At 52.0% G+C, this 5,000-nt stretch overlaps 1 pseudogene; it reads left to right on the top strand.

Annotated features, from left to right (window-relative positions):
- LOC142565178 (large subunit ribosomal RNA) overlaps positions 1-5,000 on the top strand; it is a 10,571-nt pseudogene that overhangs the window by 3,252 nt on the left and 2,319 nt on the right.

Raw genomic sequence — 5,000 nt, 5'->3', positions numbered from 1 at the left:
GCTGAGCTGTGGTCCGCGTCCCCGTGCCGTGCCTGCAGCGTTTGGTGAGAGCGGCGGCCCAGTCCGAGGTTTTTTTTTTTTTTTTTGTGTTTTTGTTTTTCTTTTTTTTTTAAATTAATTTCTCCTTTAATTAATTAATGAATTATTACTCGTATTACGGTATGATAGTTGCCGGGGCACTCGATGCTACTGTTGCGTGCGTGCACAGAATTGTACTTAGTTAATAGCTAGCTACAGGTTTATTGACTTCATTAGGTCCTTGTTCAGCATGGTTGCTGTTTGCACTTCTTGAAATGGTTTTGGCGTTGCAACAACGCAAAGTACATTACCTATCTGTATCACAGATATGCCACTGTTAAGAATATCTAGCCCGCTGTCGCTTTTAGGCGATCTGAGTGCGCGCAGTTTACTACTGTGCGTCCAGAGATTCCAGCCGTGCAAGGATGCGTTAGCGGCCAGCGGCGCTATTTATGCCATTTCCTTAGGAACCTTCTGAATATGGCTAGAAATGTCCGCTTATCGCGGACATTTCTAGCCTCTTTCCTGTACACTACTCTGTTCTGGACGCCTTTTATACGCCTGCAAAGTACCTGCGGACGTATGCGATTAGCTCACTGAGCTATCGCTAACTCGATGGTCGGTGGTTCGAATCCTGTGGCCCGGCACCTCCCCTTTCCTTCCTTTTTTTTTCTTCTTTCTTTTTTTTTTTTCTCTTTTTTTTTTTCTTCAAATCTATGCTTCCCCCCCTTTTTTTTTTCTTATCTTTTTTTTTTTTTTTTTTTTTTTTTTTTTTTTTTGTACTTTGGACTGGGCTCGGCGGCTGGGCTTTGATGTATGGCACGGGGGCGCTGTTTGTTGTCGTTTTGGAAGCCTCTGTCTCGGTAATAAGTCCCCAATCTTTCAATTTTTGGTTATGGCAAGCAACATTCATTTTCTTGTATATCGCTTGCAAAATATAAAGTGTCACTTGTGTGTTTACTCAGATCGTCGGCTGGCACCTTTGGAGCGTCATTATGAGGAGAAGCACGGCTTAGCAATTAACTGGAGATGCTCGGTATGTACTTGCGCTTTTCGGAGCTCGCGTAGTGTTGCAGCACATTATCGGCACTGCTCTAGTACAGCGAGTTCGGCCGCCGAGACCTCTGTCATAACTGACAACGTTAATGAGGCACCCTCGGACAGGTCGGGAGTGGGACTTCACACTGATCCCAGCTCTAATGGCAATGTCAATGAGACTACCCTTGCTTATCCACCAGCCAGTAACGAATGTAGTCAGTGTCGAACGTTACTGTCTTCCAGAGTGGCCCTCGAGGCGCATTACAAGAAAAAACATGGCGTTACGGTTCGTTGGTTATGTTCGTGCTGCTCTCAAGCCACCTACATAACATCCCACTCGGCCTCCGCGCATTTTTCGAAATGTAGGAAAAAGACCCCCTCCTTTGCAGTGGTCGAGGGTGGGGCATTAGCTAATAAAAGCGCAACCGGTCATGCGGACGCCACGGGCACTAAGACTGTCCATCCTCGTCGCTCTGGAACTACTGCGGAAGGTGATGGCAATGGAACTCTCCGGGCGAATGCCTCTCCTCGGCTCTGGAGCACCTCTGAGCTGCGTAAAGTGGCTACTGCTCGGTTTAAGCTGGGTACAAGCGCTACTGGCTATGCTATTAGCTTTTGGATCGCCGGGAGGACTGCCGCGGAGATCGATGCCCTCCTGTCCTCGGCCCAATATGCAGAATTTGAAAAGCAACTGAAGTCAGGCAATTCGGTGGACAACTCCCGAGTCACCTTGAAGGAGAAATCCGACCCCCCTCAATTTTCAAGTGGCAGCGTGGGGCTAGCCTCTCATGGCAGGCAATATGGCAAGTCAAAAGTTCTTTCGACTGTGCGCTTACCGTTATTCTCCACCTCCTCGTCATCCTCCTCCTCTTTGGGCAGGGAAGAGCCGCCACCCACCCCTGGGCAGCTACCCAGCGCCAATTGTGGCGCTGAAGACCAGACTGTTTCCCCTGCCAGCGATGCTGGGGTGCCACCGGGGGGCGAAATCAAAGAGGTGAATAGTGCTGACCGCCAGGGGGTTCCCCAGTCGTCACCCACTGGGATGAGCGGTGGGTCTGGCCGTGCGTCGCCGGGGTACGGTGCCACTACAGCGCACTCGCCGCCCTCTGCCGGGAGGGACGTGCTAGAGGGCAGTGGGCTTAGGCCCCGGCCAACGTCGCCCGCCTCACCAGATCCCCAAACCGGCTTCATGGGGGGAGGTGTTTCAGTGGCACCTGAGGAGGAAGACTGCTTCTTTGAAGCCCTAGAACATCAGGAAGAGGAGGATGGAGATAACACGGTCGACAGCTTGCCCCACGATGATGACACTGTTCGCCTGCCACAGTGTACGGGGGGGAGTCGGATGGATCCGGATGCGTCTACACGGGACGTCCGCTTTAGCAGTGAGTTGAGAGATTTCTCTTATGGGCCTCAGGCTCCGGCTGGCTCATCTCTAGGGAGTACTGTTCCCGGCGATCAGGCGGAACCATCTAGAAGGCCGCGGTCCCGCGCAGTGCCCACAGCTAGCGCTTACCAGCCCTGGACCGAGCCACAGATACGCATTTTGGCCCAGGCCGAGGCTAGGTTGCCACCCGGCGAGCGCCTGGTTAATGCAGCTCTGGCCGCGATATACACTACACGCTCTCTCGATGCCATAAAGTGCCTGAGAAGGCAAGCTAGGTATCGAGAGATCCTGGCCGAAGAGTCCGCGCAGGTTGTCACTTTGGCACCGGTGGGGCCTACTCTGTACGAGGCCGAACTGTGTGACACCGGTGCCAATATTGCGCCCTCTGACGGCCAGGGTCTCTCGATTGACGAGGTTCGAGACCTGCTTTTAGCCTGTGGCGTCAATGACCGTGGCCTTGCTGTAAACCTCGTGAGTTCCCCTCTCACAATGAGCGACTTGCGCTTAATCTACGAATATTTTGGCGTGAAAAGTCGACGTGGCCGGAGGCGGGGTGGGAAACCTGACGATCTAAAAGTACAAAGGCGCCCTAATGAAAGCGCACGTTCCTTTAAACGGCGTCTTTACGCCGAACATCAGCGCCTATATACCCTGGGCCCAAAAGTCCTTCTTGAGGAATTAATCTCTAGCAGCGGTACTCTCAAACCTGTGACCCTGGAGGACATTCATGACACGTTCGACGAGATTTTCTCTTCTGAGTCCCCTCACGTTGAGGAGGTCGGCGTGGATGGCGGTCTACCCCAGAGCTGCCCTAGAGTCTCGGCTGAGGAGGTGGTTTTGGCGCTAAAGGGCATGGTTGCTTCGTCGGCCCCTGGTCCCGACGGAGTAACCGTGCGCGAACTTAGAAAAATTCCGCCAGAGGTTTTAGCACTAATACTATCTAACTGGCTGACCCACCATAATATTCCGGACGAGCTCCGCATTTCGCGCACTGTTTTCATTCCGAAGTCAGTCGACGTATCTTCAGCATCTGAGCTTAGACCACTCACTATTTCGTCGGTATTGTTACGGCTGTACTCCCGCGTGCTTCTAGCCAGACTACAGGAGACCTATAAATTCCACCCACTACAGAGTGGGTTCTCCAGGGACCGGTCGGCGCAGTCCAACCTTCTGCTATTGCAGGGGTTAATGAAACATGCAAAACGCTTTAACCGACATTTCTATGCTGCCTCGCTTGACCTTCGGAAGGCTTTCGACTCCGTCAGTCATCATGCGCTTCTCTCTTCCTTACGAGAGGGAGGGGCGCATGATGACTACGTGCTGTCGATCGCTGACCAATATTATGGTCAGTCTACTACTTTTTCCTATCGAGGCAGGTCCGACGGGATCAGAGTTTTTGTGCAGAGGGGGATCAAACAGGGTGATCCCCTATCTCCGTTCTTGTTTAATCTGGCACTTGACCCCCTTCTGCACAGCCTCAACTCGTCCGGATGCGGTTACACAGTAGAGGGTGAGACTGTGTCGGCCCTTGCCTATGCCGACGATCTTATTTTAACAGCTTCAAGTTACGAAGAACTGGTGAGGAACCTCGACGTGGCATTACAACACTTCCGAAAGATTGGATTGGCTTTAAATCCTAGCAAAACCCAATATTTTGGGTGGAGGTACGAGGCCCATCGGCTCAAGTGGTTTGACTACGACATCCCCCAGCTTCATCTGGGAGATGCCGTGGTCAGCCCCAAGAGCCGAAATGAACCTATCAGGTATCTGGGTCTCGACCTCTTCGTCAACAAACCTCCGAAGGCTTCAATTACATTAATTGAGAAAGAATTGGCATTCATTAATTCGGCCAAATTGAAGCCTTTTCAGAAATTACATTGTATTTCGACCTCATTGGTCCCTAAATTGTTATATGCCACGTCAAGCTCCCTCTCAGTTCTGCCTATCACTGCAAATATTGATAGGTCTGTCCGGCAGGCGATTAAGCAAATTTTGCACCTGCCGGCATCATTCCCAGACTTCATGGTTCATGCCCCGCATCGAGCAGGTGGCCTGGGCGTCTTGGAGCTCTCTCGCGTTTCGGCCGAATCACAAGTCAAGTCCTTCGCGAGGCTTCAGCGTCTAGGCTCTCCGATCGTGGATGCCGTTCTGGACGGCGCGCTTGGCGGTTTCCGGCAGCAGCTAGAGGAGAAGATGGGCGTGCCGTCGGGGATCGTCGAGTCGACGCCTCTGGATAGGGCACTGCATACAGCCCGAAAATCACACTTGGAGGATGTCAAGAAAAAATACACGAACAAAAGCCTTTTTGCTTTCGAGAGCGATCCAATTGGGAATAGGTGGCTCAGTCCGAACACAAAGTTCATGAGTGATGGGGACCGTATCAAGGCCCTTCGGCTGAGATCTAACCTATTCCCTACGCGGACGCTCTCTAATCGGCATAGTAGTGATGATTCGGCGAAGCTATGCAGACGATGCCATAAGGCCCAAGAAACAACCTATCATATCCTCCAGGTGTGTGAGGCCGTCCACGAGCCGCGTTGCTCACGGCATAACTTCATTG

Source organism: Dermacentor variabilis, chromosome 11, assembly GCF_050947875.1.
Source record: "Dermacentor variabilis isolate Ectoservices chromosome 11, ASM5094787v1, whole genome shotgun sequence".
NCBI classification, from domain to species: Eukaryota; Metazoa; Arthropoda; class Arachnida; order Ixodida; family Ixodidae; genus Dermacentor; species Dermacentor variabilis.
Note: the sequence above shows the minus strand (reverse complement) of the source record. Positions and strands in the feature narration are given on the sequence as shown.